Below are 24,850 nucleotides of genomic sequence, written 5' to 3' on the forward strand. Positions count from 1 at the left end.
GTCAATTGACAATGTCACATCCCACTTTAGGATGAAACCACAAACTTCTGAAGGCTACTCCAACTCTTGTGGTCACTACTATTATTGCTTCCATCTGCCTCTGATTGCCAATATGTCTTGTAATTGAATCTCTGGGTCTCCTGAACTCATCAGGACTCATGAACACTTTTATCTTAGAATACTCATTTGCTTAGGATTAGAAAAAAATAACCAAAGAGACAGAGGCATCCATGTAATCACAATTGCCACAACTGGGTAGGAGATAAGGCTGCTGGCCATCTCCTATCTGACTTTTGGGACTAGGCTCATTAGTCATCCTTTCCTGAAGTCACCAAAGAATGAGAGTGAAGTTTAAGAGCAGGTGGTCTCTTTTTGTACGCCCATTTATTTCCCTCTCAGCATCTCCTAAGTCATTTGGTCCTCAAGCTGCACTGCCAACTAGAAAACTTTTGCTTATTACACAGGACAAATTCCTGAATTATCCCCATGATTGTTTAGCATGAAATCACACAGGGAATATCTGCTCATGCATCAGTTCAAGAGCTGGCCTTCAAGAGCTGGCTTCCAAGAACTGGCCTCCAAATATGTATGTTCTGTCTCCTCCCATAGTATTAAGGACAGAAAGTACTTTGTATCCCCAGTACAGAGTAGAGGTTTAATAGTCCAATTATACTGTGGCAGGTATTAGTATATGAGGCTGGGGTAATATTAGGGAAGGAGCATGGATTGGTCAAATTTACGTAATCTATTTTGGTATAATGGTGCCTTTCTGTTCTTGTACTTATGGGTTTTTGGTAAATTAGAGGCAGAGGTGAATCAGGAGGCAGATTGCCAAGCACAATCCCATGTGTATGATCAGCTACGTGCTATTTTATAATGTTCATTGAGCTCATTCTGCCTACCCAATGTCCTCTCAATCACAATAGCTTCACAACCTATCATTTTCATGGTCTTTAACTCTGAGAAAGTGAGAATTATGTTATGCACAGGATTGCAAAGGTATTTTATTCTCTTTTTTCTTCCTCAACTGTATTAATTTTAATAAGTATTTATGGAGGACAGACCATGATCTACTGGCCTGGACAGTACAAACAAGCTATAAAATACCTCTAACTTTCTCTTGAAAATCTCATCTTCCTCTGCCTAGCATCTCATCTTTTTCTTGAAAGAGAAAATTGACATATCAAGCTATGGGCCATGCTAAAGCACTATAAAATGAAGGAGGCATGCAACCTATTACATGGGTATGAAATGAAGACCTTTCTGATGCCATAATGAGTTTTTGGGCAGGCTTTTATCAGTGATGGGGTAGGTGTTGTGCATTTGTTCCTCTGCCCACTATGTCTAATCATCTTTGGTACTTACCAGGTATCTTTTTCATTTGTCATTCTTTAGGGAAATATAGATTGAACAAAGTGGGATTAGCTTATATTTCATTATTCATACTCTATTATTTGGATATCTGTTTGACTGTCCCAAGTTGCTCAGTGTCTGTGGGCTGGCTATAGTTCACAGCTGCCTGAACTCACAAAGAATGAGAAGATGCATCTCATGTAGAATTTGCTTAATATATGTTTTTGCTAGGTGAATTTGTTGAATAATAAAGGAAGGGAGTGACTATTTTATTCTAAACAGAAACTCTTAAACATAGGAATGGAATAGTGTGACCCAGGAGAAATCAGGACTAGTTACAAGGCATCTAATTTAGTTAGATAAACTAAAGAAGGGAAGTGCAGCCAGGTAAATATGTGCTCAGCACCTAGAATCCAGTCAACTTGGGTAAATAACTTCCTTCTCCTTCTATTCCCCTGTTACCACAAGGTCTTAGATTACTTCTTTGTGAAATGAATTTGGACAGTATTGTCCCATGTGAAACAAACCTTTCTTTTCTTTCTCTGATGCTTCACTCACCTCAACCCACACTTATACTGATACATCTGGAAGATTTTTCTTAGGGGATGGAAAATAGCCATGGGTTTAGCCACATTGCTATAATTCATTCTCTCTGGGTTCTAGGAGTAATTCTAGAGTGAGGGGGAAGAGAATCAAAAAACTTTCAAACAAACCCAATACCAGGTGTGTTTACAAATTCTATCCATGAATTTAAAGAATAACTTCAACACTATATAAACTGCTTGAGAAAAAATAGATGAATGTTGATCACTACCAAATTTCTTTTATGACCTAAATATAATTTTTTCTTTTTTATTTATTTAATTTTTTATTATAGCTTTTTATTTATAAGATATATGCATGGGTAATTTTTCAGCATTGACCCTTGCAAAATCCTCTTTTTCAACTTTTCCCCTCCTTCTCCCCACCCCCTCCCCTAGATGGCAGGCAGACCCATATATGTTAAATATGTTAAAGCATATGTTAAATACAATATATGTATATCTATCCATATAGTTATTTTGCTGCACAAGGAAAATCAGACTTAGACATAAGGTAAAAATAACCTGAGAAGAAAATTAAAAATGCAAGTGGACAAAAACAAAGAGTGATATATTCTCACTACTTAGCACTTAAGCTCTTTAGTTCCTACTGCTGTGCTTCTTATTTAAATACATCAATCACTTGATTTACTAAATTAGAAAGCAAAAGCAACTATAATCATAATATAAAATCAATTCAATAGAAGATTAAAAAAAGAGGAATACTTAAAATGTAATGCTCTACCTGAAGACCTGCTTCAGACTCTCATAAATGTATATAGTGTCTATAGGAAAGAGTGAGAAAATACATAAAAACAGCAGTGAGACATATGAGTGAGGAACCCTATGTGCTCAGGATAACTCATGACTAGAAGTTATTGTCCTCTTAGGGAACAGTCTGTGCTATGTAATTCTTATTCTTTTTTAAAAAGAATTTCTACTCTTTCACTGGAAAAAGCAGCTTCTCTGCTATTCTTGGGTCACTCAAGTGCGTTTAGGCTCTTTTAATAAAGTAGCAACATTACATATTTTAGCCAAAATAGCAGCTCAAAGCCTAGGTTCAAAGCTTTTAAGATTTCCTCAGAGTTTGCTAGTGCTGAAGCAATGATAGATTGTTTCAGTGAAACTGAAGAACTGCAGTTCTATACTCTGGGTCTTGATGAACTCAAGACCATGAGAGGTTTTTTTTTTTTTTTTTGAGCTGGACATAGTACTAAAGGCAAAAAAATCTGGCTCGTTCTTACAGCTACTTCCAATTCTACTTCCAATCAGTTTTCATATCAGCTCCAGGGTTTTTCTGTTCTCACTCAGTTTTCAGGCTCTAGATGGCATTAAAGAACAAACCTAGCTAGCTTTTTGCTTTAGAAGAACTGTAGCTATTTGATGCTAAATCTGTTGGGTTTGAGATAGTTCTCTTCTTTCTGCTTCTTTCAATCACAAAGGCAATCTCCATGATCATCTTCTCAGGAGATTTACTGCATCTTCATTACTTTATATTTTTAAATTTTTAATTGTTTTACATAGAAAATTTTAAACAATAATTTAAAAATTTAAGTTTTAAATTCTCTGCATCCCTTCTGACTCTCCTTCTCTTTGAGAAGGCATACAATTTGCTATTGATTATATACATGACGTCATGTAAAACCTTTCTTTATATCTATGTGTGAAAGAAAATACAAACAAAACAAATCAAGAAAAAAACTATGCTTTATTTTGGATTGCGAGCCCATGATTTCTTTATCTGGAGGTAGACAGCATCTTTCCTTTAGAAAGGTCTTGGATCATCATCTTGCAGAGTAGCTAAGTCTTTCACAGTTGATCATCTTTACAATATTGCTTTTACAATGTTCTTTGGATTCTGCCTGCTTTGAATTGTGGAGTGCATCAGTTTATATGAGTCTTTCCAGGTTTTTCTTGAAACTGATGGGGGTGAACCCTGAAATTGTCCCTTTGACTTTTGGGGGGAAGCAATGGTGGTGAACTCTGAAACTCTCCTTTGATAGAGAACCATCCTTCAGGGAAGTTAAGTGATTTCATTCTGTTGGAAATCTTGGCAGGGAGTAGCTGCACCTTGTAGTGAGTTAAAGATTAGTCCAGGACCACTCCCAGTAGCTCGAATTTAAGTGGTCTCATTCAGTAGGAGATCTGGGCCTGATATTCCTATTGAGTGGATTTGAAACTCCAAGATAAGTACTCTTTCAATTGTAAATCTAGGCCTAGGGGCATTGACAACATTGAAGTAATCTCATTCAGTAGAAGCCCCAGCTTTAGATCTCTTATAAAAAGACAATTTTGAACTCCAAATCTCTGCAGAAGTCCGAAGTAGGATTATGCATTGCCAAGATCTCTCTTCTTGGCACAGCTGTCTGCCACGACTCTTGCCCCTTGTGAAGACATTCTTTTCTCAGTGATAACCTTTGTTATTTCTCTGACAGGACCTTGCCACTAAGGAGTCTGTGTTCTTAGCAAATTTGCTTCTCAGTGCCAATAAAAATCCCTTTTGCTGTTCAGACTTTTTGGATTTGCTAATTCTTTCATGTTGGACTTGTGCACAACCAGAAGGGATTCCCACCTCAATTCTCTACCACTAGATCCTCATCAAAACCATACTGCTCATCATACTGGAATAAAATAGTATTCCATCACAATCATATGTCACAATTTTTTCAGCCAATCTCCAACTGATGGTTATCCCCTTGATTTCCAATTTTTTGCTATTATAAAAAGAATTGATAAAAATATTTTTGCAATAATCAATCCTCTCCCATTTTCTTTGACTGCTTTGGGATACAGACCTACTAGTGGTATTACTGGGGCAAGAGATATGCACAGTTTTATAGTCTCTTGAACCTATATAGTTCCAAATTGTTCTCCAGAATGGTTGTATTAATTTACCATGGAGCAAATCACTCAACCCTGTCTGCCTCAGTTCTTCATTTGTAAATGAGCTGGAGAATGAACTGGCAAACCTGTCTATTATATTTGCCACGAAAATCCCAAATGGGATCATGACTGAATCCAAATGGGGGAACATGACAGTTGGACATGACTGAAAAGTGACAACAAAAAAAATATTCACTGCATCCCAGGTCATTGTCATCTATCTTGACTTTTTTTTTGCCACTGGATTTTGATGTCTCTAGAGGAAAGAGCAAGCCTAATGACTTCACACAAGTCTGCCTTAAATCCAATTCACACATAAGTCAAGACATCACCCTTCTGATGTACCTGGTTCTCTTCAAGAAAGGATGAACAAAAGCAGTTCACAACTTCACCAGCAATGAATTAATATTCCAATATATTTTTTTATATTCCTGCATTTGCATTTTCCTTCTTTGTCATATTAGCCAATTTGATAGCTGTGAGGTAGTATCTCAGAGTTACTTTAATTTGCATTTCTCTAATCAATAGTGATTTGGAGCATTTTTTCAAGTGACTATTGATAACTTTGATTTCTTCTATTCATAGCTTTTTACATTTTATCAACTGGGAATAGAGTTATATTTTTATTACAAATTGGGCTCAGCTTTTTATGTATTTAAGAACTGAGGTCTTTATGAGAGAATCTTGAGGTAAAACTTTTCTTATCAATTGCCTGTTTTCCTTGCAATTTTGACTACATTAATTTTGTTTGTGTGAAAGCTTTTTAATTTCATGTAATCAAAATTATCCATTTTATTTCTTGTAATCCTCTTTATCTCTTGTTTGGTCAAATTCTGTTCTATGGAAACAATCCATCTCTTAATAAATAAAAATAATTAAGTAAGAACAACCAACAGAGAGCATAGACCGCATTCTTCCTCCATAGTTCCTCATCTGTTTGTCAAGAAGAGAGTGTTATTTTTCATTATTTTTTCTCTAGAAACCAGCTTGGTCATTACGTTTATTCCAATTTCAATTTTCTTTTCAATTTTTGCTTTAACATTTTAATTTTATTGATGCATTTTCTTTTACATCACACTTATTTCCAAATTTTTCTCTAATTTTCATTTTCTTTTTTCTTTTCATTTTCTAATTTTCATTATCTCTAATTTTCATTTTCTTACTTACTTAGATATTCCTTGTAGCAGAAATTCAAGAAAAAAGTGAAAAAATAGTTTAGTAAAATGAATTATTCTATCAACTGCATCAAACCATATATGCAGCATTCTATGCCCAGAATTTTCCTATCTCTTCAACAGATTGTTGTTATTCATCCTTTATTCTTAAATGAAGGGAGAGAGATTCTACATTTTTAAAATTTATGCTTCTGAAGGCATCGTCTACATTATCCTTCTGGCTCTGCTTACTTCACTCCATATCAGTTCATATAAACCTTCTCATGTTTGTCTGAAAGAAAGCCGGGATTCGATATGGAGGAAGGTAAAGTTCTGAATTTAGTTTCAACAAATCAATAACAGTACAGGGTAGGTAGACTTGGCTTGACAGTGGTTGGTTTTGAAAAAAATACTTTGGGGGATTTTAGAGGACTGAAAATTTAATATTAGCTGACAATGTGACATACTCAAAAAAGAGGATGGAGTTTTAAACTATATGAAGGGTAATATCTTTATCTCAGCATATGATAGTTTCACTACATCTGGCATAAGACAAGGATTGGCAAACTATAGCCAAGGGCTCATTCCAATCTATGACTTATTTTTGTATATCCTGAAAGTTAAGAATGATTCTTTACATTTAAAAATAAAGTGTTATTGTATTTTAAGTGTATTATATTGTATTTTCATCCCTGTTTTCATACAAAAAACAGGAGACAGGCGTCATTTAGCCTTTGGGTTATTGTTTTCCTCCATCCACCAATAATGATTTGAACAATTTACTTTGAATAAAAAAACTTAGCTTCAATTCCCATGCTTATCATTAACTGCCCCAAACCTCGATCCTATGGACTCTGTCAATGATGCTTAATATTATGCTATCTTTGCTGCTTTTGGACATTGTTGACTCATTTGCAGTCCCACTGAAACCCCATCTTTATCAGACAAATAACTGTCAAGCAACATTTCCCTCATCTTATTACTTGAGATGTGGATTGTAAGATTTGGCTTTGACTGTATATAGCTGTATCCTGGCAAATAATTCTGATTGTAATTTGTGCTTAGATTTTTTACAAGTCAGATTTTAGAGAGGGAATGTGCAGTCTCTATTCAGATCAGTGCTATTTTGATCTATCATCTTTAATTTTTCTAAATTAAAAATCATTTAAAGGGAATATATACTCTAAGTCTAAATAAATTCTTTTGCTATTTAGCTCTCTAAAGTGCAATAATTACTATCTTTTACAGGAGAGATTTTTCCCTTCATTCTTTAATATAGGTTGAGTGGTATTCATTTTAGGAAATTCTTGTCTGTATTAACTTCCCTTCATGCTCTGTATTTTTTCTTCTCTCCTCTGTCTGAGCTGATATGATGTCATTTGTGCTGTATTAAATTAAAAAAAAATGGCGAACATCATACATTTCATCCGAAAAAATGCTATTTCTGGGCCTCCAATTCATCTCTGCCACTGTATTCTCCTAGTTCCTAAAGGAATCTGGTACAAAGTTATCCTCTTCCCCTCCCCCCTTTCACCTTGGATTCAGCACTAAAAAATGTAAAAGACGTTAATAAGACAGGAGGTGTTTTATGCCATAGGGTATAGATGATACTGTTGGAAATGAGGAATACTCTTTCTGAATGTTGTCAATTTGTTACTTTTCTGAGACTGCTGGTGGCTGCTCAGGATGGGGCGTGGTTATCTCTGTGCCAGAGCATCATAGCCCTGGGTCTCTGTCTGGGCTGTCAGATATTGCTTCATGGCCCCAGTGGGGCATTTCACAATTTTCTTTTCCTTAAGAAACTTTAAAAAACCATCAGGTCCCCACTCCCTGTGTACTTTATTTAGGAAGCTGTTACCATATGATACAGTATAGGGGAATTTTCACTGGATGAGTGTCTTGTCATATTGAAGATAAATTAAGACTGAAGAGGAGAAGTAACTATCTCCAGAGGAAGTGATTTCATTTTTTGGACAGTCAGGACATTTTCTCTTTACATCAAGTCTAAATCTGACTCTTTTCAACATGCAATCCAATTCAACAAAGATGGCATCTAAGAAAAGCTAATATGAATTTTGGTAGCTTTGATAGAAATATTGGGCCCAGGGTATGGGAAGTTAGTCTTATTGTTCTTGGTCCTGGTTAGAATATTCATTTGAGTACCACACTTGAAGAAAGATATTGATAAACTAGAATTTATCTAAGTGAGGATGATGAGGATGGAGCATGAATCTATACTCATTTCATAGGGGGATTGGCTAAATGATCTGGGAATATTTAGCCTGAAAAAGACATTTGATTGATACTTCACAATTCATGAAAAGATATCAAGTAGGGGTAGCTAAATAATGCAGTGAATAGAGCACCAGCTCTAAAGTCAGGATTTGAGTTCAAATCTGGTCTTAGACACTTGATACTTCCTAGCTGAGTGACCCTGGGCAAGCCACTTACCTCCAACTGCCTCAGCAAAAAAAAAAAAAAAAAAGTCAAGTAGAACGGATATTAGGCTTATTTTGCTTGGATTCAGAGCATAGAACTAGGAACAATAAATGGAAGTTAAAGGGAAGTCCCAAATAAGGCAGAACATATTTGTTTCTAACACACAGAGTGTTATAAGATTGTAGTAACACACAGAATGTTATAAGATTGTAGTGGACTGCTGTTGGGGTGAGTTTTTTGCCACTAAATGAGAAAGAAGCAGTTTGAGTAACTCTTTGTTCATGATTCAAGCTTCAGGTAGCAGTTGCGCTAAATGGCTTCTCTAGTCTCTTCCAAATATGAGATTCTAGGATTCATGGGACTGCTTCTGTCAAATAGCAGCTGTCTCAAGAGGGTCTTTGGTAAATACTGGGTTGTAGCCAATTTGTTGTTGAAATCTCTGATGAGTGCCTGTAGTGCTAATATTCTGTATTCTTGATTAAAGAGATATCCATAGACTTTCGATACCAGATGTGTGGGAGGTAAAATTGACATTCTGTTGTAAAAGTTGTATCCTTGTCCAGATGGAGGGCTGGCTCATTTCCACTTATAAGTCTGTTCATTTCTCTTTCTCCTTTCCTCCCTCTCCACCCCAGATGCATGTTTATTTTCCTATAGTTTCTTAATGAGTATTTATTTTGAGATATTCCAATCACATCTCACCTGAATAGGAAGTAGGAAAAAAGACATTAAGCAACCATCAAATGCTGGGCGTTATGCTAAGTCTTTTACAAATATGATCTGATATGATCCAACATTGGGAAGTAGTTGCTATTTGATCCTCATTTATAGTTGAGAAAGGTAAGGCAGACAGAAGTTATGTGACTTGTTCAAGGTCACACAGCTAATAAGTATCTGAGGTCAAATTTTAATTCAGGTTTGCTTGATGCTAAGCCCAGAATTCTATCCACTACATCAACTAAGGGGAAAAATAATGGTTCCATATGTCAGTTTTTCCTGAAAGGAAATCAGTGTACCCCTAGCAGATAAGTATAAGGGTTGTTTCAAACCAGCTCTCAAGCCAGGGAGACCCATTGGGTCTGGGTGGAAGATCACTATGGGAGAGCCCTGAATCCTGATTATTTTTTTGTCTGGGCTACTTTTCTTACAATTAGTAACCATGGTAGGACTAAACTTCCAAGAAACCTAACTAACCAGAGAGGTCAGTATGTGTAATCAGAGCGGGTGATGTGGTAGATTGGATTTCATATTCAACTTGGAAAGACAAGAGAAATCCTGAAGAGAACCTGGAAATTTTAGTAAAATGAAAACTCAGGATGAATCTTCAGTGCTAATAGGATGCAAAAAGCAAAACAAAAGAAAAACTAATTGAATTCTAAATCATATTAAGGGACATATGTATCTAGAACTAGATAGATGATGGCATTCTTGTGACTTGCTCTGGTTAGGGCACATTATTCTGTTCTCAAAACACCTTATTCCCCATGAAAAAGTCTGTTAAATTCTGGGCACCACATTTTAGAAGCTACAGCGCTCTGACTCCCAGCTCCAGCTCCTTCCCTGGGCTCCCTGTGCTGTGGTCTCGGCTTCACAGACTATCCCCCTGCCCAATTAAAACAGACCTGTTCTGAAGTTCTTCCAAGGTATCTTCTAGAAATGTTTTGAACTCCAAATACTTGAGGATTCTTTGACTTCAAAATCAGTTTAGAGGCTTAATCTGCTGTTAGTTTGAGAGGTTAGAGGAGGTTACAGAGAATCATGTCATCTTGGCTCTCTGAACACACATTTTAGGAAGAGCATTGTTACATTAAAGAGAAGCCAAAATGTGACAAGGATGTTTTATGTCCTTGAGGACATTTGTGATATTTAGCTTGGGAAAGAGAAGACTTAACAAGGGATTGTTTGTTTTTTCCTTGTCTTTCTATTTTCAGTGTTTAGTACAATTCCTAGAACAAAGTGCTAAATAAATTCTTGTTTATTAATTTGAGAATTTAAATAATTTAATAATGATAACTTTAATCATTTTTATTTATTTTGGTTCACAAAAGAGGTGTATTAAGGCATTTGAAGAATGTTCATGTAGAAGTAATATTAATCTTATTCTATTGCCTCCAGAGGACAGAACTAGGATGATCAGTTGGAAATGGCCAAGAGACAAATATAGGTTTACATAACTAGTATTATCCCAAAAAGGAATAGGTTGCCTTGGTCAGTTGTGACTTCCCTTTCAATGGATGTCTTTAAGTTCGCCAATCATTTGTCAGGGATGCTATGGAGGGAATTCTGGTCCAGGTAAAGATTGAACTGGATAGCTTCTAAGCAATCTTTTCAACTCAAGTAAGTCTTCTTCACCTCTCCTCCTCCCCCATCATGCCAAGTTAGTATGCCAATATACCAATTTAGCTATCTATATTCATACTCTCTTCATTCTCACCTCCTTCAATAGTCACAGTCAATAGTCACAAAGTGACAATAGTCAATTTATGCCACTTCTCATGTACAAGTTGTCTTTGGTAGCATGCTGCTGACTAAAGCTCTCTTGAGTTTTTTTTTCTTTCATTGAGTCATATATCATTTTAACCCTCCTGAAATTTTAACATGTATGATTGTAAAAATCCAAAGAAGCATTGGTGTTAAAGAGCTAGATTTTGGAAAGTCTCCCTCAATCTCATTTTCTTTTCTGTAAAATAGGGATCATAACATCTAACTCAAAGATTTGTTAAGATAAAATAAATTAATATCTACCTGTCTGTCTGTCCATCCATCTGTCTGCCTGCTTATCTATTTATCTAGTTCTTTGCAAATATTAAAGCGCTATATAAATATTAGCTATTATTATTAATAATAATAAGTAGCTTTGTCATTGAAAATATCATGCAGTTTCCCAAATTTGATAACTTCCTAATTCTGACCATTATTAATTAGATGGTCAATAAATATCTATTGCACATTCTGTGAGGAAAAGCATTCAAATTAAGGGGAGGGGTAAGGGAAGGATTTGTATAGAAGGTGGGACTTTATCTAGAACTTGAATTCCAGCTATTCACTGGAAAGTCAAATACTGAAGTAGAAATTTAAATACTTTGACAAAATTATGAGAATATGGGACTTGTTGGAAAATATCCTGATGATGAAAAAAACTGAAGGCAAAAGGAAAAGGAGATGGCAGAGGATGAGATGGATAGATACAACAAACATAAGCTTGGACAAATTTTGAGAGCTACTGAAAATAGAAAGGCTTATTGTGCTTAGTTTTACAAAGAATTGGGCATGACTGAATGACTGAAAAAGAACAACCAAAATTACAGGAAAGCTCAGGAGGCAGAGATGAGAAGAGAGAACATTCCATATTTAGGAGACAGCAAAAATGCCTGGAATCAGGAGATAGATTGCTTTGTCTGAGGAACAGCAAGGAAGGCAGTGTTACTGAATCAAAGAGTATCTGGTAAAGAATAAGATATAAGAAGACAGGAAAGAAGGGGTAATTGGATTTTAAGAACTTTAGACATCTGACAGAAGATTTAGATTTTATACTCAAAGACATAGAAAGCTACTGGAGTTGATTGAATATAGGAGTGACAAAGTCAGAACTGTTCTTTAGGAAGATTATTTGAATCGACTGAAGTGGGGAAGAGATGAAGCATCAGGTTATTGCAATAATACAGATTTGAAGTGATGAGATCCTACCCCAGGCCGATGCCAACATCAGAGGAGAGAAAAGGATTATGTGAAAGAGGTTACAAAGGTAGTCTTGACCAGCCTTGGCAATAAATTGGACATGGAGGATTGTAGCAAGGAAGAGCGATAAGTTGAAAACAGAAATTAATTTGTGAGCCTAGGTGTCTGGGGGTGATGGTGGTGCAGTTGACAGTAATAGAAAAGTTAGGAAAAGGTAAAGGTTTTGGGAAAAAGAAAATGAATAGTTTCCGACGTGTTAAGTTGAAGAGGTCTCAGGACATTGATTTTGAGCTGTCCAATAGTCATTTGAAGATAAGGCTGGAAGTCTTCAGAGAGGTTAGGGCTGAATAATTAATTTTGAGAATTATCAGATAGTAACAAAATTTATGGGAGCTGATGAAGTCACCAAAAGTATAGACTAGAGGAAGAATTTTGTGGGACAGCAACAGTTTGTAGGCATTACTGGGATGAAGATATAACAGAGGAGCCTGAGAAGATGATAAGTAGGAAGATAAATAGGAAATCATTATGTCTTGAAAATTTAAAAGGAAGAAAGTATTACTAAAGGGATTGATAGTGTCAAAGGCTGCAGAGAGGTCAAGAAGGATAAAGACAGAAAAAGCCATTATATCTGACAATTAGAAGATCATTGGTAACTTTGAAAAGAGAAACTTCAGTTGAATGATGAGACTGGAAGGACATACTATATACACAGTTAAAAAAAAGTGAATGAAAGGAAAGAAAATAGAGTCATTTAATGTAAAATTTCAAAGAATTTAATTGAAAGGAGAAAAGATAAGGGATAATAGCTTGAAGAAATGGATGGATTAAATGATGATTTTTTGAGATGAGGGAGGCATCATCATAGGCAGTAGGAAAGTAGTCAGTAGACAGGGAGATATTAAAAAAGTGAGAATAGAGATAACAGAAGAGAAATGGGATGTTTTAGGGTCATTTGTATATGTAGAGGAGTTTTCCTTGCCAAGGAGAAGGGCCACTTCTTTATGTGAGTAAGATAAAGATGGAGATAGTGTTAGAAGGCAACTGGGTGACATAAAATGAGGAGGAATATTTCTCTCAGGTGTATCTGTTAGCACTCCTGGTCCCTTAAGGTAAGTAGCCACAGTGGCCTTGAAATTATTTCCTACTTGTGCCTTTCTTTTGAGTTATGATTTTGAATCCCTAACTAGCAGGCATCTATGAAGAATCATATCCTCAATATGGTTAACTGTAGTTTTCTCCAAACTGTTTTCTTATTTTTGACTTCCCTCTTTGTCACTTTTCACATTTCATAATATTTTGAACTTTGTAAATCTTTTTGCATTTGTTCCTACTTCTCTATTCTTGCTACTATTACAACCCATCTGGACTTTTGTAGTAGATGTCTGATAGGTATTTTTCCTTCAACACTATTTGTTATTTTCAATTTATTTATTTATATATACATATATATATTTTAATTTTATAATTATAAATTTTTTGACAGTATATATGCATGAGTAATTTTTTTATAACATTATCCCTTGTATTCATTTTTCCAAATTTTCCCCTCCCTCCCTCTATTCCCTCCCCTAGATGACAGGCAATCCCATACATTTTACATGTGTTACAGTATGACCTAGATACAATACATGTGTGTAAATGCAATTTTCTTGTTGCACATTAAGTATTAGATTCCGAAGGTATAAGTAACCTGGGTAGATAGACAGTAGTGCTAACAATTTACATTCACTTCCCAATGTTCCTTCTCTGGGTGTAGTTGTTTCTGACCATCGTTGATCAATTGGAAGTGAGTTGGATCTTCTTTATGTTGAAGATATCCACTTCCATCAGAATACATCTTCATACAACATTGAAGTGTACAGAGATCTTCTGGTTCTATTTATTTCACTCAGCATCAGTTGATGTAAGTCTCTCCAAGCCTCTCTGTATTTCTCCTGCTGGCTATTTCTTACAGAGCAATAATATTCCATAACCTTCATATACCATAATTTACCCAACCATTCTCCAATTGATGGACATCCATTCATCTTCCAGTTTCTAGCCACTACAAAAAGAGCTGCCACAAACATTTTGGCACATGCAGGTCCCCTTTCCTTCTTTAGTATTTCTTTGGGATATAAGTCCAATAGTAGCACTGCTGGATCAAAGGGTATGCACAGTTTGATAACTTTTTGGGCATAATTCCAGATTGCTCTCCAGAATGGTTGGATTCTTTCACAACTCCACCAATAATGCATCAGTGTCCCAGTTTTCCCACAGCCCCTCCAACATTCATCATTATTTGTTCCTGTCATCTTAGCCAATCTGACAGATGTGTAGTGGTATCTCAGAGTTGTCTTAATTTGCATTTCTCTGATCAATAGTGATTTGGAACACTCTTTCATATGAGTGGATATAATTTCAATTTCATCATCTGAGAATTGTCTGTTCATATCCTTTGACCATTTATCAATTGGAGAATGGTTTGATTTCTTATAAATTAGGGTCAGTTCTCTATATTTCAATTTATTTTTAATATTTCTTCAAGGTTAATCATCTTTTTGCATAGTTATGGTAATATAATGAGAAACAGTGTGGGCTAATGTAAAGAGAACTGGATTTGGAATCAGAGGCTGTAAGAACTGGATTTGGAATCAGAGGCTGTGTTCACAGCCCAATCTGTTAGTAACTAGTTATGTGGGCTTGGAGAACTCAGTTGCATTCTTTTGATTTTAGTTTCCTCACTTGTAAAATTAGGGAGTTAAGTCTAAATGATTATTAAGATCCTTCTCTGCTCTAAATTTTGTGATTTCTTATGACCCTCCTCTGCTCAAAACTCTTAAATGAATTTTTATTGTATGCTGGGTAAAGTTCAAACTCCTTAACCTGGTACTCTAGTGTTTAACTGGTACCTGTAATGTAGTAGGCATTTAATAATTGTTTATTGATTCATATAGATTGATTGATTATTCAAAGTTTTTCACAATCAGCTTCCAAACTACCTATCCAGCCTTAATTTACTTCACTCTATCCTATTTTAAGTTCCAGTGTGTTAATATTTGTCAATTAACAGGAAAGGTCTGCTCTTTCCTACCTTTGTGAATTTGTTTACATTGCTCTCTGTGCCTCAAATCTGTCTTTCCATCAGACTTCGAGTTCCTGTTGTTGCTGTTCAGCTGTTCCAGTAGTGTTCCATGCTTCCTGACCCCATTTGGGGTTTTCTTGGCAAATATGCTATATTGATTTGCCATTTTTTTTTTCCAACTCATTTTACAGATGAGGAAACTGAGACAAACAGGGTTAAATTACTTGTTCAGGTCACATATCTGGGGAAGTGTCTGGGACCAGATTTGAACACAGGAAGATGAGTAAGTCTTCCTGACCCTAGATTTGGCACTCTATCCACTGTGTCACCTAGTTGTCCATCTGTTCAAAGACAAATGAAATATTTCATTTCCCATGAAACCATCCCTGATTTTCCCCACTTCCATCCGTTAATTCTTGGTCAATAAGGACATTTCTCCCTTTTTACATCACCCCCACTTTGCACCTTGCTTTTCTACTTTGTGTGTGTGTGTGTGTGTGCATGCATATAGGAAGGAATAGTTGGTATTGTAGTCCATAGAGAAGCATCATGGTAGTGACTATGGAACTGATCTTGAAATCAGGAAGACCAAGAAGCCAAGAAACCTTTCCTCTGATATAACAGCTTTTGAGTCTGACCAAGCCTTTGAGTGCTCAATGTAACTCTCTAAGACTACAGGGTAGCAGAGGTATCAACTGTGTTAGTAGAGGAGTTCCATATTCAGGAATTTCTTATGTTATTGAAATCCTGGGGCTTTATCTCTGTACTTCATTATCTGGAGATTTGATCTGAATTTTAGCTGGAAGGCATCTCAGGGAGCCATTTAGTTAATTCTCTGGCCTTAAGCAGTGGTTCACCTGCTTCAATTTAGGCAGCTGAAAATTCATTCCATTTTTAAAGCCTTGTAGTGAAGGAGGTTTTTATAACCTTCCTTCCTAACCCATTCCACTGTTTAACAACCTGTCCTATAGGGAAAGTTCTTTATTTTCTCAGTATAATAGCTATTCCTTGTCATGTGACCATTAATGAATTATTCCTTTGGCCCCAGTGTTAGGGAAAACCTTGAAATGAAAGGGGCCAGAAATCCCAGCTGATTTTCCACCCTTTCCATCCATACTCTAAAAGTTCCAAATCTGGAACTTGGTCTGAAGAACTGGGGAGTCTTTAGAAATACCTTGATCAACTAATTAGTCAGTCAATCATCACGCATTTATCAAGCATCTCCTATGTACTGAACATAGCCCCTGTCCTCAAGGAACCTGCATTCTTGTAGGGGATGGGGAGACCCCCATGAACATATATTGGTAAATACAAAACATATACAAGATCATCCCCTTCTATCTCTAGAACTAGATGTGGATTATCTTCCCTTTCATCTTGGTTTATCTGAAATAGGGATACATGGATGGGATTTCTCGAGGACACATTAATAGGAGAATAGAATAAAAAATAAACAAAAGAAATTACAAAAAAAATGTGGAAAAAGATGAGTTTGCAGAGTTTTTATCCTATTAGTTATTGTGGCCCAATCACAGATGGGCATAGTTTATACGTCATGTTGTTCCCATTCCTGTTCTTTATCTTACTTGTTTCAGGAATCCTATTTCAAATAACCCCCTCTGTCAGTAAAAGATTCCCAGAATTTCAGAGTTGTAATCTACCCTGTGCTAAAGATACCTTCTTCAATAGCTCTATGTAACTTTTGTATTTTGGTTTTCACTGCTGACCCATTTCTGTCTCATAGCATAACTCTGGATGAAGCATATTTGCTGTTCTATTAACCTATTATTTTAGGCCAGTATTTTTCCTCTAACAATCATGTGACATTGATAGCAGCAGGGAGAAATGTTCTAGACTTTGAATGGGAGGACCTGGATTTGAATCTTTGCACACTTACTTATTACCTGTTTGCCACTGAATTTCTCTGGGCTTGTTTTCTAATTTGGAGAATGAGGGGTTGAGAGTGGAGACCTCTAATAATCCTTCTAGATCCAAAATTTTTATGCAAGTTGGCAGCATTCCTAGAGTGGCATTATGGCAACTTTTCAAGTCATGACGAGCAGAATTAGAATCTTAGATTTTGAAATACTTTTGAAGGTCATTTAGTCTAATTTGTATCAGGAATCATTCTAACAAGTGGCTACTCATACCTCATTTTAAAACCTCTAGGAAAAGGAACCAATAATTTCCTGAATAGGTACTTCTTTATAGGTAGTTCTAGTTGTCAGTAATATTTTCCAGAGCACAATTTTAATAATATTTGGATAATGTTGGGAAATTTTATAAAGAACCTAAATAAGTCCCAGTCTTCTTCTAGATAAAAGCCATTCAAATGCTTCAAGAGACTTAAAATGTCACCTCTCATTTTTCTTTTCTTTTTTCTTTTTCTATTTTAAACATTCTAGGACCTTCAACCATTCCTCTCATGTCCTGAAGTCTCTTCAGCATTGGAAGATATTAGTAGCTCAGTGTCCTTCCCAAAATGTAAAATTCAGAACTAAATTTGATTTAATCCAAATGTAAACTATATCTATCCAATATAGATTATAAAATTATCACTAAGCCATTCAGGCATAAAAATCCCTTCTTGTGATATGGACTGTCTGTTTCCCTTTTAAAATATCCTTATACACTCAAAATATCTAATAGACTAAAGTGCAAAATTAATTGCAAAATGGACACTATCTTTTTGTTAAATTTAGTAATTGAACATCAGAGTAACATTTTACTTAATATAGCTTTTAATAAGATTTGTTTTACTCACTATCATCCCACTGTTGATTCATCTTGCTTTTAAAATCCGCTAAAACCTACAGATCTTTTCCAGATTTCTTTTACTTCCTTATAAGTTGCATACTCAACTGGACTTCAGAATCCTCTTTTCTGGTTTTTAGCTCCTTTAGCAGAGCAGAGATGATTGATATTCTTTGAGTCTAATAAATGGTCGTTACCCCTGATTAGTTTGCCAATTTACACAATTAGGAAATTGGATCATTTGATGATTTATTTATGAGGTACCATTAAAATAGAATAGTTTTCCACAATCCCAACACTACAATTTGGCAATATAAAAATTCCTTAGACATAAAATAATAATAGATAATGTCTATCTAAATGAAGAAAACAATCATGTATAAGCTGCCTTGTCAGATACTGTTAGGTGTTTACACATTTTTTCATTTGATTTCACAACAATTTTAGGAGATAGGTACTATTATTATTTCCATTTTACAGATGAAGGAAGCTGGGAGCTATTAATTAACTTGCAGAGGGCTACAAAGCTACTAACTGTCTGAAGCTAGATTTAAATTCATAATTTCCTGACTCCAATATTCCATTTCTTTTGCTACCTAAGTAACTCATCCTTTAATTTCTTATAATTATTCTATTTTCTATTATTCTAGTCATTGTGGAACTCCCAAAGACTTGACTTTGAAATAGTTCAATGCTGATTACCACCTCAGACGCTTATTTTCTATAGCTGTAAAATGGAGATAATAATAGAATTCACCTTTCAGAGTTGTTGTGAAGATCAAATAAGGTAATGTGCATCAATTGCAATATAAATCTTAAAGTGCCATAGAAATATGAATTATTATTATTTAACATTACCTACAGATGTTTCTCTTATTTTTTTGAATCAAGGATCATGCTTAGTATTTTTTTTTAATAACAATGTTAGATTGTGAACTTAGACTCTGGTAAAGATTCACTGAAACCTCTAAGTCTTTTAAAATATATTTTCCTATTTTATTGAAGTCAAGGAAATAATCTCAGATGGAGGTTGGAACCTGTGGTAGAAGATTTAAGGAGATAATGCCAGAGAATAGGAAATAAAACTAGAATACCAAATAGGATTGCAACAAATAGTTGGGAGCATAATCAAGGGTAAACCAGACTGAGGAGAGCAGAGAGCAAAACAGAGGTCCAGAGAAAATAAGTCAAAATAGGAGACATGGAGTTACCTAAACTAGACCTAAGGTTACAAGTAAAAGAAAGAACTATAGAAGAAGGTGTCAAAATTCTTCTTCTTCTTCTTCTTCTTCTTTTTTTTTTTTTTTTTTTTTTAAGAGAAATCAAGTTAGTAATCAGAAATGAAATGAACCAAAGGTTTACATACAATCTTTTTAAGGATAAGAGGCCCTGGAAGTTCTGATGGACTTGGCCAGACATTTTCTTTTTGAAGTCTTCCTTTAGTTACAGATGGCAATGTTGGATTTTAAATGTTTTCATAATTTATCAGGGGAATTTTAAATTCTTCTTTTTTTCATCTGTTTGAGTAAAGCCCAGGGCTTTCTGTTCCTAATTTGTGAATCAAAAAATGATTTCCTTTTGAAATGCTTGTATAAAAGTTTATCCCAACATTGTGAAAAAAGAACATTTCAAAAAGACTTAAGACCATCAACCATGATTCCAGAAGATTGATGATAAATAAGAATGTTATGCATTTCCTGACAGAGAGATGATGTGGAATGAAACATATATTTGGGATATAGCTACTGTGAAAATTTATTTTGTATGACTATTTATATTTGTTATAAGTGCTTTGTTCTTTCTTATTCAGCATGGGGGGGTTGCGAAGAAGAAAAATAAATGTTTGGTAATTGAATATAATTAAATGTAATTGAAAATGTTTTACCATATAGTAAAATCCTAGCAAAATGTATCCAAATAATCAAAATTATAGAATGAAAAGGATTTAAAACATCATTATAGTTCAACCTCATTTTCCTCCTTTCACTCCTTTTTTCTTCTGAGATAAATATCCCAAGTTCTTTCAGTTCTTTCTCATGATTTTGATCTCTTGAACTATCCTGATTGCCCTTCTCTGGTTTCTCTGTTCACCAAAGTTCTTCTTAAATGTGGCATGGAATATTGCAATGTGTCCAGTGTAGAGGAGAGATATCACACACTCAGTGGAGAACACTTGTGGGTGCTCCCCAAGCAGAACAAAATGTAATCAGGAAACATTTGGCAAAATAAACAAAAATGCAGTGGAACATAGGATATGATAATGTGTGGTTTTATGAATGGTTTAATGGTCTCCTTTCTATGTGCATTTGATACCTTAGAGTATTTTGGGACTTCTATATTCCTCTTTGAGGATACTTTCTTCTGTTACTGCAGACTAAGATTATGTTAACTTTTTTTTTTGGTCAAACACATCACATTGTTATCTGGTAGCAAGTCTATAGTCAACCCAAATCCCTAAGTTTATTCAAACAATCAATTTAGGTATATGGTTACATGAAAATGTATAATGACATCATCATCTTCCCTCACCAAAAGGATTTTTTTACTTTTCAACCAGTAAGAAGGAATGTAAAACAGTGGAAAGAATAAGGACTCTGGAGTAAGGGAAATGATTCAAATCTACCTTTAATGCGTATTAATTCTGTAATCTGGGACAAGTCATATAATCTCTCTAGGCCTCAGTTTCTGTAATTATAAAATGATAATGATGGGCTAGATAATCACTCTTTTATTTCTAGATTTATTATCTTTTATTGTTATACATAGATATAGGCCTTCCTCAGTGATATACTATAAAAATTTAGTGGGCTGAAAAAGAGTGGGCAATCATTCCTCAGAATTATTTTGGATTTATTTTGAATATAGTTATTCTGAGAGAATCTAATGTCTTTGAGGTGTGAAAGTATTCCATTTTTGCTTTTGTATTTCCAATGCTTATAATAGACCCTTAATAATGCCTATTGATTGATTATCAGATCCCCAACACAATCATCTAAAGTTAGTAGGTTAGGTAGCACTTTTCTCACTGAACTAATAAAGAAACAGACTCAGGCTTGTGAGATTACATGATTTCACCTAGGTCACATACAGATAGCAATTTATTAAATTCTTTTAAGCTCTAAAGTATGATCCTAAGATCTTAAAATTGGATGTGTTTTATAGATAAAGAAAATAATTGAATGGTAATATTGGGATTCAAAGTTATTCAGATTCCCACTCCCAGGATATCCCCAACAGATCATGTTACCTCATTATACTTTATGCAATACTTCAAATATACCCCCTCAACTCCTGGGAATCAGTTTCACAAGCTGGGCTCTCCAACTTCTTTCCCTTTCCCCCAAATCAGCCTGAAGCCAACAGTAGTTACAACTGGAGATAACTGCTAGGAGAAACTCTCTCTCTCTCTCTCTCTCTCTCTCTCTCTCTCTCTCTCTCTCTCTCTCTCTCTCTCTCTCTCTCTCTCTTTCTTTCTCTCTCTCCTTCTCTTTGTTTCCGTCTGGTTATCTCTCTCTCCTCTCTTCTCTTTCTCTTTCTCTTCTTTCTCTTTTTCTTTATAACACCTCCAATTTTGATTGCTTGGATAAATGGATTTGCTTGCTATTTGTGTTTTTTTTTTTTTTTTTGCATAACTAATATTTGATAGGAAGGGGCCAAGATGGCAAGCTTAGGGCTACTATCTCATCTTGATGACATTTCCTCTATGAATTCCACCCTTCATGAAGGCACACAATGTTATGACATTCTTCTCCCCAATAATTAAAAATCACATTGAAGTGATTAGAAATCACATCAGTAAAACACTTCAGGCTTGGCTGGAAACCTGGTTACATTCATTAAAAAAAGTACAACCCTCCCCTTCCTCAACCTTTTCCCTTCATCTCTCCTCAAGAAAACTAAACAAAACTAAGCAGCTATTTATCTTAAGCATATTGATCTGAAGGGTGGTTGTTACATATTAACCAAACCATAAAAGGGAATAGGTTGTTCTTTTCATTGTCTTATGCAGTTGATTTGGAGTAGAGCTTGCTGCTTTATGTAATATCCAATGTATATATGCATCCATTATCAGATTTTGCTTCTCAGGTGGACTTTTGAATCTGGTGTGGGGGAAAAAATTAGTAAGAGAACAAATTTTAGAAGTTTGTTGTGGAGGAAAAAGAGTTATGTAGGGTTTTGTTTTTTTTTCCTGGAAATGCTCTTGAATCTTGAGGCAGCAGCTGCTTCTAGCTTTGGCCATGGTTCTAGAAGACATCTGGTACATTATCCTCTGTGATTCCCTCACCTAGGACATATTGGTGGACCTCTTCTACATACACATAGCATGATTTTATTAATACCATGAGACAACCTGGATTAGTTAGAGAACCAGGTTTAGAATCAAGTGGATTTCAGTTCAGAATACTTCCTCTAGCATTTATTAAAGGTATTACCTTGGGCAAGTCAATAATATCTTTTGCTTTCAATTTCCTCATCTATAAAATGAGAATAATTACTCGGTTACATTAAAAGTATCCATCTATGAAAGTTGTTGGGAAACTCAAATGAGTTGATGCATGTGAGGTACTTAAAGTGCTACATTATTTCTACTTATTATAGTTATCATATTTAACCTCCTCAAAAGGAGATTAAACAATACACAGCTTGCTCTGGGTGGTTTTGTGGAAGATTCAAAGGACAATGGAGAGGTAGGGGTGTGTTCAGATTGGGTTGCACCAGACACCCTTCTTTCTATTCTTTGAAGGGGAAATGTCAAACCTCAGTGCCCCAAAACATGAAATCACAGAACTAAACCTGAAAGAGATCTCAGAAGCTATCTAATCTAAACTACACATCTTACAGATAAGAAAGGAGCAAGGACAGAATGAATGATTTGTTTAGAGCCTGCTTCAGTCCCCAGAGTCTTCTCTCTCTCTTGATGAGGATGGTATTTTTCATCCCAAGTCTATTGGAACTGCCTTACAGCACCACATTGCTGAAAAGAGCCATGTCTATCACAGCTGATCATCACATAATCTTGTTGTTGCCGTGTACAATGATCTCCTGGTTCTGTTCATTTCACTCAGCATCAGTTGATGTAAGTCTCTCCAATCCTCTCTGTATTCCTCCTGCTGGTCATTTCTTACTGAGCAATAATATTCCATAACATTCATATACCATAATTTACCCAACCATTCTCCAATTGATGGACATCCATTCATTTTCCAGTTTCTAGCCACTATGAAAAGGGCTGCCACAAACATTTTGGCACATGCAGGTCCCTTTCCCTTTTTTAGTATTTCCTTGGGATATAAGCCCAGTAGTAGCACTGCTGGGTCAAAGGGTATGCACATTTTGATAACTTTTTGGGCATAATTCCAGATTGCTCTCCAGAATGGTTGGATTCTTTCACAACTCCACCAACAATGCATCAGTGTTCCAGTTTTCCCACAGCCCCTCCAACATTCATCATTATTTGTTCCTGTCATCTTAGCCAATCTGACAGGTGTGTAATGATATCTCAGAGTTGTCTTAATTTGCATTTCTCTGATCAATAGTAATTTGGAACACTCGTTCATATGAGTGGAAATAGTTTTAAGTTCATCATCTGAAAATTGTATGTTCATATCCTTTGACCATTTATCAATTGAAGAATGGCTTGATTTCTTATAAATTAAAGTGAATTCTCTGTATATTTTGGAGATGAGGCCTTTATCAGAACCTTTAAATGTAAAAATGTTTTCCCAATTTGTTACTTCCCTTCTAATCTTGTTTGCATTAGTTTTGTTTGTGCAGAAACTTTTTAATTTGGTGTAATCAAAATTTTCTATTTTGTGATCAATAATGGTCTCTAGTTCACCCTTGGACACAAACTCCTTCCTCCTCCACAAGTCCGAGAGGTAAACCATCCCCTTTTCCTCCAATTTATTTATGATTTCGTTCTTTATGCCTAAATCTTGGACCCATTTTGATCTAATCTTAGTATGTGGTGTTAAATGTGGGTCCATGCCTAGTTTCTGCCATTCAACACATCTTCAAATCCATTTTACATCTAAAGGAAGTCTTGTTCTAGAAGCTAGGGAACTACAATGATGAATGAAGGGATATGACAGTTGCTATACAAATATGTAATATTACTATTTTATTTATTACTTTAAGTGTATATTTATATATATTTATTATTACTATATAATTTATTTTTATATTAAACTTGCTATACAAAAATGTCATTTTATTACTTTGGATATCTTTGGATTTTCCTTTCTGTACCTGAATTATTGTGATTTATGCTAGAGACTATAATCTGAAAATCTGAAATTAATATTGATGGAGAGCAGTTAGAATTCAAGAAACCAATAACTGAAGAATATCAAATTCAACCCACTCACTTTACATGGAAGAAACGGAGACCTATGAGAAGTGGCTTGCCCAAAGTTACATAGTTAGTGGGAAAGAAGCAGAATTAGAACTCAGCTCTTCTAAATTTAGTTTATTTTGATTATTGCCTATTTAGAATTAAGAAAGATGTTTCATTTTTCTCATTTATTTGTCTAGTTATCTATCTATGTATCTATCTATCATTTGTTTGTTTTTAATAAAAAGATAAAAACCAGCCTAAGTAGAGAAGAGAAAAAGCTGGATTACAGAACAAGGTACATTGGTATGCATCCAAGAGTAGCTGGGGAAGAATTAAATTAAGACCAGAAATTTAAAATACTAAGAAGTTTATCCAGAGCAGGATTCGATGCCTGTTTGGTACTCAGCCTGTCTCCCTGTAAACAGGACAATAGCAGTATGTTGGCCTGCCTAGGCTTTTATTTATAATCTTAGGAACAAACTGATTGTGACCTGAGGAATTTGTCATTGTGCCTGCTTCAATTTCCATAACCTCTCCTTTACAAGCCTCCATGTTCAATTTGGATGCCATCTTTAAAACTTTAATTGAAACTGCTGCTCAGTTA

This window comes from Sminthopsis crassicaudata, chromosome 3, assembly GCF_048593235.1.
Source record: "Sminthopsis crassicaudata isolate SCR6 chromosome 3, ASM4859323v1, whole genome shotgun sequence".
Classification (NCBI taxonomy): domain Eukaryota; kingdom Metazoa; phylum Chordata; class Mammalia; order Dasyuromorphia; family Dasyuridae; genus Sminthopsis; species Sminthopsis crassicaudata.